Source organism: Myotis davidii, unplaced genomic scaffold (genome assembly GCF_000327345.1).
Source record: "Myotis davidii unplaced genomic scaffold, ASM32734v1 scaffold259, whole genome shotgun sequence".
In the NCBI taxonomy this organism is placed as follows: domain Eukaryota; kingdom Metazoa; phylum Chordata; class Mammalia; order Chiroptera; family Vespertilionidae; genus Myotis; species Myotis davidii.
Window position 1 is genome coordinate 4,186,156 of NW_006292687.1, and position 13,544 is coordinate 4,199,699.

Genomic DNA, 13,544 nt, shown 5'->3' on the forward strand with positions numbered 1-13,544 from the left:
TACTCCAATTTCTTTGACTCAGAAAAATATTTTTGTGTGTATGCTATTGAATATATCAGTAGTCAATTTGTTGAGTGTTGTTCCATTGTAGGAATATATCAAGATTTTTTAAATCTATTCTCATATATATATATATAGCTATTATGTATACAGCTGCTATGAACATTCTTACACAAGGATTCTATGAACCTATGTTTTAATGTTTATTGGATGACATCTAGGAATGGATTAAATGGACAAATAATAAATTATATACATAAATCTTATGTATCCTATAAAACAGAAATTGTGAAAATATACCTGACTTTTCTAAAACTTTAACAATGAATGATTGTTTATCTCATACTTTAGTATAATGTCTGCACTCATATTGGTTCTTCCATCAGATATTAAATATATGTATTTAAATATTGGTATGCTAGAGGCCCATTGCATGAATTTGTTCATGGGTGGGGTCTGGCCAGCCCAGCCCCAATCGGGCAGATTGGGGTCAGGCCTGTTGGGAGGAGGAGACAGTGGGAGGTTGGCCAGCTGGCCTCACCCCCTGATCTGGCTGGTTTGCTGCCAGCAGTGGGAATCATAGTGACCCAGTCATTCTGGTCGTTATAGCATTCCAGTCATTGACTTTTTATATATATAGCAATAGTCATCAATTTAAAGTGATTTATCACATAGCTTATTTATTTTTTAAATATATTTTTATTGATTTCAGAGCAGAAGGGAGAGAGGTAAAGAGAGATAGAAACATCAACAATGAGAGAATCATTGATTAACTGCCTCTATATGCCCCACACTGGGGATTGAGCCTGAAACCCAGGCATGTGCCCTGACCAGGAATCAAACTGTAACCTCCTGTTTTTTAGGTCAGTCTTCAACCACTGAGCCATGCGGACTGGGCCACATAGCTTTTTTAAATACCCGAATTAACAAAAACTTGGGTGGCTTGCTCATTACATTCTGTCGATGATAACACAGAATAAAATGTGCTCCAATATTATTTGTAGTTAAATTTAATATCAAAATCCATATAGCCCAGGATTCTGAAACTATTAACAAGGAACAAATTAAGCACACTAACTTACCAATACCCTACAAGAATCTGCCTCTCCCCATAATCTATTAGGCATTTATCATATATAAATACAAGCACTTCCAATTAGATTGTATAAGTTGCCCCACCAATGGCCTTTCTGTTACTCATTCCGAAGTCCTTCAGCATGCATTTTCTGTTGGGAACTGGGCTGTCTTCATTCAGCCCTCCTGCAGCCCTAGCATTTCTGTCTTCTCTACCTTGCTCATCACTTTCCCTCCTGGGAGTAGCTTTCTGCCTCACTTCATTTAACCTTTTCACCATTCTCCATTCAAAACTGCTCTGGTTGCATTATTTGTGAGGCTGACTTTAGTTACTTGAAGAAGCCTCTTTAGAACCATAGTGGCTCCAATAAAATAATGTCACATCCATTGACAGTTATTCAAAACTCTTTCACACATTTTTATTCTTGTTTTGTTTGTTTGGCTCAACCTACCTATTCTAAGTCTCCAAACATACATTCATGTAACCACTGAATATAGTGCTACTAGTAAATTCATATCACAGCTGATTGATGAATATCCTTCTTCATTAAAGTCATAGGTGTTCTAGCCTCTAGGTGAAGTAATGCTTGCCTCCAATTAAATTATTTCATATTTCAAAAGTTCTCTCAATTGTATCATTCTAGAATAAACTAGAAAATGAAAATTCCTTTCTCTGCTGTCTCTATATTTATAGCTGTGTTTTATTTTGTTGTTGTTGTTGTTTTTCTTTTTAAAAAAAAAAAAATCTGGCCATGTTAGTCTTTGCCTTCATATGCATAATTCTGAACTTTAAAAAATATATCCTTTAGTTGGTGAGACTTACTCTTATACCCTAATTTTCATTATGATTGACATTCCTTCCTATTCTGTACCTTTCTTCTAATAGTGTGATTCTCTTTTAGGTTGATGATAAAAACCAATGTTTGGTAGAAAGTATACCTGGTTAGAGATCAGGAAAGTTGGGTCTCATTTGTATTTGGCCACCAGTGTCACTTCTCAGATTTTTACTTTCTTCATCTATATCTACTGAAATTTTAGCACTTTATTTCTACTTTTCCCAATATTATAATTTTCTGACTAAAAACATATGAATAATATGTAAAGACAGTTATAGCAAATGAAGTTATCAATGGAAAATTGAATATAGCATTTTCTTGTAGTTGATGATAGACATACTGTAAAAGGTGATATATATTTCAATCATAAAACACCAATCCTAAACTTACTTTGGTTCAGTAACTTCTATTATATAGTATCTAAAAGAAAAACTAAACATTTTTTTTAAATTCTAAGTTACTTTAAGAATAAGATCTATTAATATGATAGTTATTATTATTGTTATTATTATACAAATAATTCTATAGATATGGGCTATGTGACAAATGACCTGTTGTTAAAGGGAGGTTAGCAAAGCTGTACTTGAGAATCCCCCATAAAAGTAAAGCTTAGGCCTTAAGCGGTTTGGCACAGTGGATAGAGCGTCGGCCTGTGGACTGAAAGGTCCCAGGTTCGATTCCGATCAAGGGCATGTACCTTGGTTGCAGGCACATCCCCAGTAGCGGGTGTGTAGGAGGCAGCTGATCGATGTTTCTCTCTCATAGATGTTTCTAACTCTCTATCCCTCTCCCTTCCTCTCTGTAAGAATAAATCAATAAAATATGTTTGTTTTTTTTTAAAAAAGTAAAGCTCAGTTTGTCTTAGTATTTTTTCATAAAATATAATGTTCAGAAAGTTTGGGACAATTGATCCTTCATCAAGGGAATAACTTGTGTCTACTGACACATTTATTTGTTCATATTTTTCTTTGGAATAATATGCAGCTATAGTTGTGTTAAAAAATGAGATTCAGGGTTACAACCATATGACTTGCTTTAAATGGTTTTAGGTGAATTCACCCAATTGTCTACCTGGAATTCTGAGGATGGAAAAATTATAAGCAATCATAAGCATGGTTGTTTATTTTCTCTTTTCATTCCCTGTGTCAACAGTCAAATTAATTGTTCACATAAATCAATGCAGAGGAAAAGGAAACTTTATATAGGTTGTTTGGTATAACTCAAACAAAACTCACAATTCATTAACAAAATTTCACTTTTTTGCTGGTAGTGGTTCTATCTCGCTTATATAATCAGGCAGTTATTCGCTCTTTTCCCATTATCAGTGGTAAAACTCTAGACTGTGGGCATCACTCGTGTGCACATTGTGGCAGTAAATTATGCAGAAGGAAAATAAACCTGAAAACTTATGACCAGTTTGTTTTTTTCTGGGTGCATTTTAAATTCTGGGTGTTCACTTTGAATCTATTTGTTCTGGTCTCTCAGAATAACTCTTACTTTGCTGCATGCGGACATTAAAGAGAGCAAGGTCAGGAGAGAAAAGTGAGGATCTTTCAACCAATTACCAAATCCTGGGCTTGCACTGAGATGAACCCTCATCAAAAAGGGAAAAAAAGAAAAAGAAAAGAAAGAAAAATCAACCAAGAAATTATGTATCTCATTAAAATGAATCTGGGTTAATTTACTGGAGCAGTAATCAAGGATTGCATGACCTTATAAGCTTTGCTATACCATTTATAATAAGTCTGGGCAGTTAAAAATAGATGAGCTTTAGAACAGATAATATAATGGACGCCCTGAGAAAGCACATCCTTGTAAGTGAAAGGTCTGCTATGCCATCGCTGATAATCTCTGCTTGAGGCTCAGGCCCAGTGAGCTAGCTTGTTCAGAAGGGACTTTGGTCATGTTGAAGAGTGGTATTGTCCATATTTGTTTTTTATACTGGCTTTAAATGTTGAAGAAGCAGAGAGACCCAAGACAGCAACCTTCCCAGCAGTCACCTGTAGTTGTAACTGAATCCATCTACTAGGTGTGGAAAGCAACACAGCTGTTATTATCCTTCAGATACTTGGTGTCTTTTCAGATATACATACCCTTGGTAGACTAGGCAGTTTCGCCAGTGTTCTTAATGTGAACACAAATAGTTGAACCTCTTGATTTGCATGACTTCTAGGGATTTTGTTTTCCTAGCACTGAAACCCTGGGCTGGGGGACCTGGTGTGGAGCTGCTACCCCTTGCTCCTCAGAGGGACCTCTGCAGTCTAGATATCTCTCCCAGTTTTTTTGTTTGTTTTTTTCTTCTTTTATATATTTTTATTGATTTCAGAGAGAGATAGGGAGACGGAGAGATAGAAGCATCAATGATGAGAATCAATCACCGACCAGCTGCCTTCTGCATGCCCCCCCACTGGAAATTGAGCCCACAACCCCAGCATGCACCTCCAACCAGAATCACACCTGGGACCTGCCAGTCTGCAGGCCTACCTCCATCCCCTGAACTAAACCGGCCAGGGCCCTCCCAGTTTTTATCCACCTCACCAGGGTGTGGGGCCAGCTCATTCCTCATCTCTGCCCCTCCTACCAGGTTGCTTCTTTAATTTCCAGGTTGTAATACTTCCATTCATCTCGATTTCAGGTGGTTCTGAAAGCTGGTTGTTCTACAGTTTAGTGTTAATTTTGATGTGGTTGTGGCTCTTATTTCTCAATTGTGGTGTGGCATTTCTACTTCTAAGCATTTCCACTGAGTTTTAAATGTGCTTAATTCTATTTTACAATCCTATTTTGTTTTCTTCAAATCTGCCCTTATATACTTTCATCTGCCCTGCAGGTATTTTCAGGTTACTCTTAATTCCTTTAAACATAGTAAGCAAGGTCATTTCCTAATCTGTTTTAGACATTTCCTATATCTGAAGTATGAGTCAGTATCTTTCTGCTCTCTGACTTTTTTTACTTCTTACTCATATCGCTCTGTTCTTTGAATAATGTGTTATTTTTAACTGCCTGCTGGACACCTTCTTTAATGAGTTTCGATGTCATTAATTTGTTTCCAGACCATTTAATTGTTTTTCAAAAGGAATTTATTTTGAATAATCTAGTTCAGTCTACTAGTCAGAGAAGTCTTATCTATGTTCTCTTTTGAAATGTACTTGTACATTTAAGCCAAGAAGGAAAAAGAAGTAATAAATGTAGAAATATTGTATTTTAGGGTATGATTTCATTTTAATTATTTTACAGAATGTTAAAACCAACTACATATCCAAATATTGATGAAAACATACTATTAAACATTATGTAGCCACTGACTGAGATTTATAAGCATTCTTAATGATGTAGGGAATTATTCATGAGATAATATTTGGTTTTAAGTCAGCATATAAACTTGTTTAAAGAATATGGTCTAAATTTTGCATAATACATGGAGACATTGGCTTTGAGTGAGGGAGAAAGATATAGAATGTTGATTTTTCTCCAAATTGGGGAAATTTCCAAATTTTCCACTAAGATTATACATATTACTTAAAAAAGAGGAATTTCTAATAAATAGAATAAAACCAAATGAAACTATATATGTGCTTATTTCCTCTGGCTTCACATAGCAAGGGCTACACTTTCCTTTCTAATGTTTGTCTAATAGTCACAATACAGAAGAAAGCAAATGAAAACAACAATAACAACAGCGATTCAGACACACGCACACACAAATACACATAAAAACAAACAGTTATGAAGTTCTATCTTCCCTTTGTTATCAGTCAGCATTATGCTACCTCTCTTCAGCCGTAGCTTATTTTCCCTGCAGTCTTCTTGTACCTTGTGGTTTCCTATATTATTACCTCTACCCTTGGCATCTTGGAGCCCAGCATACTTTGCACTGCAACCTTTCCAATGCAAGCGTCCAAGTACTGGCTTCCTGTTTGTATCCTTCCTTTCCAGCCATGCAAACACTTTGAAGAATAAGAGCCCATATAAAAGTTTCCTGGGCCACAGAGCTGGCTCCTATCAAGTGTTAACTTCCTCATTTCACTCTTGGGCAAATATATTGTCAGAATAACCTTTTTTTTTTTCTTTTTAGTTACCCATCCTTTATTCATAAAAAAAAATCCATGAATAGGTTAAAAATGATCTCTTCAAATTTATTAAATCCAGTTCTCCTCAAAAATAAAATTCTAACTAAACCCTAAGGTTTTTTGTTTGTTTGATTGTTTTTTCTGTTATGGAACCCAGAGTGTCACTCAATCTAAGATTCTTATCATTTTACAGAGCCAACCGTTCTTACCCATTGGTTAGAATTAGCTCCAAAAAAGAATGCTTTTCATTGCTTTTGCCATTCACCAAGCAATGAGCCCTTCAGCAGATATCAAGATAAAGAAACAAGACTGTCATTCTAAAATTTTTGGGACAGTGTATCCAAGATAGAATATATTATTATTATTATTATTATTATTTATTATTATTATTATTATTGCTATTATTTTATCCGGGAGTCCAATTTTATCATTGTTGTTCACCTTTATAAATGAAGTCAGCTTCCTTAAACTTCTCCTCTTCTCCTACTTCCCATAGTGTTTCAACAATTAAATATAAAATCATGGGCTCCTGTGTAAGACAGCCGAATTTCAAAAACATGTTTATATACTATCAGGATCTCAGAGCTGGGATGATTTTTATTTTTCAAGAATATTTTAAATACCACTCTGTACTTGTCTATATGTGCAACCAGACAGGATTATGCACAAACGTTGTCATTCACATAGTCTTTTCTCATTAATTTAATTGGCCTATAGTTATCTAGGCTCCCACAGGGGAACTAAATAGCGTAAAACCCTTCACCATTTGTATTTTAAGAGGAGGGAGAAAATGCTTTATTTGGAATATTGCAACTTTTATTTGATGAAAGTTACTATTAACATATTTTCATAATCTTCTCAGCCTAGCAACAGCAGGAGTAAAAGGTGTGAGGGCCATGTAATATTCATGAAATTAAGACGACTTGAGATGAAAGGGAGTTCCATTAGAGAGACCAAGTGTGACAATATGACACATATTTGCATATTTTACACTTTAAATCTTTTCAGCACATCCAAGTTGATATATGGATGTAAACATGCATTGCCAGTTTTTAGCATATTATAAGCCCTCAAGACTTTGCATGCATTTTAATATGTTTCATTATTGCTGTAGATTTTAATTTCCAAACCACACGGCTTTGATGGAAGGAAGCTGGAAGTCAAGGCATATGGTCCCTGCCCCAGGCAAGCACAGCCTTTTCCTTGAATATTTTGGGCAGAAACCAGGCTATTTGTTTGTGGGACAGCGAGGGAGAAATTTTTTAAAAAAATGTGCTGCCCAAAAGCACGTTTTGTTTGATACACATACTAGTTAAGTGTTGACTTCACCATCCTGGCAGGCAAGCTGCAGCACTCCGCGGTAGATGTGCCAACCCAGACAAGTTGTGCACAGCTTTTATAATCCCTTTTCCCTCCTCTCAGCCAGGCTCAGCCCCTACGCTGTGAAAGTGGCAATTATTGAAAGCAGTTTTTAAAAAATGAGTTTAAAACTGTGTTTTCTTTTTAAAACAACTAAAAATATTTTTTTGTTGTCCATTTTATTTTCTGGAACACAAGGGCCCTGGTTAGTGGGGAAAAGTTCTTAGATTTACAAAGGCACACTTGGTCCAAGAACATGGCACCGAAATACTTTCCTTAAAGGTATGTTTTTCTTCTGTTTTACAAAACTATATATAGATTTAAATAGCTAAAGAAGTGTGATCTTAGTTTGCACATTTATTGCCTAAGGAAAGTTAAAATAAGTTAAAGATAAGAAAAATAATATTTAATTAGTCTTTTAGTCCACTATCTTGGTCTTTAATGAAGACAGATAACCTTTAAAGATAGTTTCTAATGATCATATAAAAATATATTTTTATTGATATTAAACCATCATGCTTCACCCATTAGCTTCTCTCAAGTGTTCAATAGCATTTTATTTTAATTTTCAGTGATACATTAAGCCACTGAGTTCAAGAAGTACTCCAGTTATGTATTTTCTTATAAATAGTGAAAGCATATATCAATTATCAATATCCAGAAACATATTGGATAGTCTGCACATACAAAATGCTGCAAGAAACACAAAAACACAATGTAGCTTTTGAGAAGAAATCGAAAGCTACATTGGTATTATAAAAGAATTTTTAAACAAATAAGGAAAAGGGAATGCTTAGGTTTTTAAAACCTGTTTTACCTTCTTAATAACACAGACATTCATTTGCAAATGAAACAAATAAACAAGAAAAAATAGTTATTTGGTTTCCTCTAGTAATTATTTATTTTCTAAAGTTTTATCTCTCTCTCTCTCTCATATATATATATATACATATATATATATAGCCAGCCACCGGAATGCCATAATGACCAGAAAGACCCATTGCTATGATGCCCACTGCTGCCAGCGAACCTGCCCGATGGGGGGTGGGGCTGGCTGTCGAATGTCCCATGGCCCCTCCCACAGCTGTTGACTCCAGATTGGCCCTCCCCACCTCATTCAGGAGTGGGGCCAGCTGGTCCCACCTCCGAATGTCCCCCTCACCCCATACAGGGCAGGCTGGCCAGCCAACCTCCTGCCGTCTCCTCCTCCTGACAGGCCCAGCCCTGATCCACCCTGATTGGGGCTGGGCCGGCTGGACCCCACCTGTGCACAAATTCATGCACTGAGCCTCTAGTGTAATTATAAAATAACCAGAATAATGTTCCCAAGAACTACCTGCACATAAGTACTATAATCCAATCGGAAACATTTGAAGCTCTCATTTTATTTCCAAGCCAATGTAGTTTACCAAGAAGGTTCCTAGCACTCAGAACATTAAGAGTATATATGGTTGTTTCTGTCATATTCAGTGAATAATATGGTATTGTCTGATAGAACATAGGCCTGTCCATGCTGACTTGGACAATGCAGGCCTATAGTCAATGCTCTGATTCTCTTATGTGTACCATTTTTCAGGTCTTCAAAGTTGAGCTTTCTTATAAATGAAACCACAGATCCATGGTCCTATTTTCTGAGCCCATGTTGACAGAGATGGGAAGTTTATCCCTTTGGAATTTGTGACATTTCCAATTCTTCACCTACTGATGGCCCATGGTAATCGTGCAACCAATATTTACAATGCTTGATAGAATAAGGATGAGCTTTAGATTCAGTAAGAGTATCCTACTAAAATATATGGGAAGTCATTCTACTAAGTCACATTTAATTCTTACACCTTCCTCTTCTCTTTTATCCTGACTAGTAATAACAACAACAACAGCAGCAACAACAAAATAGGTTTGATCTTAGTCTATGACCTTAGATGTCAATCAACGTGTATTGCATTATCTCCCTATTTAGTTACAGCTAGATCTATCGTAAGGAACTCAATTTCTCTCCTCAAGGCCTGGCATTGGCTCGGAACTTCAACAAATGAATAGTTTTTCAACAACAAGATGGGATTCTGAACAATTACAATAAGTTTTCTGTTAGGGATTCTGCCCTGAGCACCACTGACTTTCTTATGCTTATGATCTGTGCCTGAGCTTGCTACTTTCTTGGAACTTTGGCTTGGAAAAACCCAACATCTTTGTCAATGCCAATGTCTTCCATCAACTCCGTCTCCCTTACTCGCTTGGGTCCCAGCCTTATCCTCCTCTCCACAGAGCCTCCCCTTTCTCAGTGTCTTATCCCAGAGCATACAATGTCTTGATTCATCTCTATGTGGCCCCAAATGCGACTCTGATTTGAGAGCTAAACAGTCTTTGCATGTGTGTCTGCTGTCATCAACACTATTGTGTGCTGTATGAATCACATTTGTCATAAATGAATAGAGAACATTTGTTGATTTGTCATTTTTGAATATTTGATCAAATGAGTTAACTCACTTACTAATTCACAGACCATCAAGTTCTTCTGAATGCCTCCCAGTCCTTCAGGTGAATTAGACAGTGACACAAATGGTAACATTTCCCTCATTTGTGTTCTGTGGTTCTTTTGTGGTATAACATCTTGTCTGCATGATTATTTATTTCTGCTTTGAATCCTACATGACATTTAATCAAAAACCACAATCAGAAAACTAATTTAACAAGGCTACATAACTCACGCTGAACCTTTTTACCTTAGGATGGAAACTGTGAATGCAAAATAATAAAAGAAGTAGTATTTGTCATGAAAATAATAGGTAATTTCATTGAATGTTTACTATGAGACAAGGACTTTACCTGAATTACATGACTTCTTCCTCATGACAGCTTTATGAGATAGATCCAATTACCTTTATCCCCATTTTTTAGAGGAGAAAACTGAGGTTTAGGGAGGTTAGATAACTTATAATATTATACAGCTCAGACAGAAAGCATATTTCTTTAGACTAAGCCATCAGCTACCCAGCTTATGAGCTTATGCTTTGTGGGAACCAGCCTGCCAATGAAAGAATTTTAAAAGTTCTCTTCCAATTCAAGAATTGTAGAAAGAGGATTTCTTGCTGCTTTATTAACTGAATAGGAGAAAGAATAGAGCTTTAGTGTCCTTCATACAAGCTTTTCTCCTCTCCCTGACAAGCTCTACATGCGAGGTCAAATGTGTAAATATTTCATATACTGTATATTAACTCATCAAGTATAAATTTCTTTCCTGTTATCAAGGTCCTCTATATTCTATGTCCCCCATCACCCCCAAAAAATTCTAGGTCAATTTTCTAGTTTCCCAGAATTTCCACCATCCACCTACTGCTTCTGTCAAGCAGGTGTTTTCTCCATGATCACGCTGGTATCGCTTTCCTATAGCTTTTCCTAAAGTGATTTCCTGCAATGGAATGTTATCTGTGGCTTTCTCAAATCCTACCCAACCTCAGTCCTTTCCTGCTGGTTTATAGATCAGTCACCCTTCTCTCACAGAATTTTACCTTTACCTTTACCCAGTCTCATGTTTATTCACTCAACTATTAATTATTGACCATTTACTTAATGCCAGGGATTGGTCCAACTTCAGATGGGAAGATAGCAAAAAAATCAAACTGAGCCCTACTCTACTGAAGGACAGAGGAGGACGAAAATTAAAACAAGTAATTAAAATAAACTGATGGTTATTGTGACTGAGTTCAGAACACAATAGAGGTATAAGATAATTGAGCCAGGCTTTCCAAATATGAAGATAAAAATTAAACTATGACCAGGGGTGAGAGCAAAGGAAAAGCTAAAAGGGAGTCAGTGAATTCAGTTTGTACATCCTTTTATTTTATTTTTCTGGCATTTGATGAAAAGTCTTGTGATTCAAGCTGAGGCCAGAGCAGTAAGTGCCATAAAGCTACCGCAAGGGCACAGGCTTTGTCTTAAGGCCCATCCTCTGTCTTGGGATGGTTTTAAACAGTTTAAGTTAAACATACATGAGAAAAAGGGTGTGGAAGATGGGGTTGTGTGTGAACTTGAGGATGTTGCTATATTTGGCATTTAGAAAGACCACTCTGGCTCACTATGGAGTATGCATTGGCAAAGGGTGGCTGAAAGTCAGGGAACCAGATATCAAATTTGATTTATTCCAGGTATGAATAGACAGTGGCTGAGGCAGGCTGATGACAACAGGAATCAGAGATAAGTGGATGCCTTCCCCAAATATTTAGGAGTAGGAACCATAGGACTTAGCAAATGATTAGATATGGGAGATCAGAAAAAGGGAGACACCAAGGATTCCTCCCAGGTGACTCACTATGTGACCTGAGTGAATGAATGCAAGAGAACAAGTAAGGGAGTAAAAACAATAAGTACAAATAGTACTGAAATATCTATGATTATGTCTTATTCCTTACTGTCAGGTGTACAGTGGAACCATGCCTTTTCACTCCAAGTGCATTGTAAAATCATTAGTCTAGGAACTGTCTAGTTTTATTTTTGCTGCATCTCCCAAATAGCTGAGCATTAAACTAAAAACTCAATAAGGAATCAATAAGTACTATTCAATAGTTTGCTTGATTAGTGCTGAGAGGTAAGATATTGGATTCTGACTGAGAGACATCATTATGGGATGTATTTTCCCCAATTATAAAATAAGAATTGAATTTTACATGTGCATGCTCTCAGTATGGAATTTCCAGCATCTGCTTTTTATAAGACATGCAGTTATATAGTGAAGGTAGATAGGGGGGGAATCTGTTTTCATGACCTGGGAAGATAAAGGTCTATTAAAAATATTCCTGTAAAATTGGGGGCGGTTAAAAAAGAAAATAACAAGGCTGGCCAAGCTTCTCTTTGTGTGCAAATTCAGTCAGGCATTGCCGTTCCTGTCCCTTGGGTTTGTACTTTTCCTCTCTCCATGACTATCTATCACTGCTTGTAAAACTCCTCCGCTAAAAGATCTTAAAGTTCACAGGAAAGCAATGCAATTATTCTGAGTCATTCCTTCTTACCTTTTAACCTAATCTTCAGAGGTGCCGGGACTGAAGAAGCACGACTCCTGCCCAAAATGAGCCTAATCTTGTCTCTGAAAATAGCACTTCCTTGCCAAGAAGAACTTTCTCCTTTTGAATGGCTGCAGCAATGAGAAAAAGGAGCCAGGCTTCATTAATGGCCCCAGGCACGGTGGGCACTAAGTCCTCTCTACAGAAAATAGCACTGTCTACTCACCAAAGCTTTCTCCCCCACCCTCTCCCTTTTTATCCTTACAATGGCTGTTGGCAGAAAGCTTTGAAACAGCTCATTACTGGTTTCTAATTCAACAAGCTAAAAGGGTGAAGTGGAGGGCAACGCAGATTCAGATTTAACTATACGTTTTTGGAGAACCTACTATGTGACAGGCTCTGGGTTAGGTGTTGCCATGACAACCCTCTGCATTGAGGGATATGATCCTGGTTTGGTAACTGAAAAAGGCCAGTTCAGATACCATAAGAAAATCATCAAAGCTGGAGGATTTGAACCCAGTTTTTCAGATTGCAAATGCACTAATTACTTCACTACCTCTAACATCTGACTGCCAGTAAAAAACTCACCCACTGCAACCTACCCAAAATGAAAATGAAGTTGTTAGACAGAAATGGCAAGGTTTTCTATTTGTCAGCTTCCAGGCAGCCCCATGCATTCATCCAGCACTGCTCAGGAGTAAAAAGAAGGTATTGTGGTCCTTCTGCTATTGGCTAATACCCGTCCACCTGGGCTCTGCCTGCATCCGTTGCCTCCTGCCTTGTCTGAACTCACTGTCTCTATCTTCTCTCTCACTTGCAATCCCTGATTCTGTACAGGTTCCACCCATCAGCATTAAAGTTTGCTCAAGTCTCTCTCAACTTAAGAACAACAACAAAAAACAACATAAAATCAAACAGAAAAAGATCCTCTAATATCCTACATCTCATTGGAACATCTTAGTTTATTCCCATACTTCTTCATAGGCAATAATCTACCTTATTCCATTAGAAAATATAAATAAATTATTATGGGTCAAGTGTTCGGCATATAATGAATACACAATATGTTTGACCTTTTTCTCTTCACAGATTTTACAATATATTGCATCTCAGTCTATCTATATTGGATCCACTCTCAAGAATCAACACGATTCAACCTATTTCATATCACTTTCTTCTCTTGTCTCTTATGATACCCCACTAGATTCATT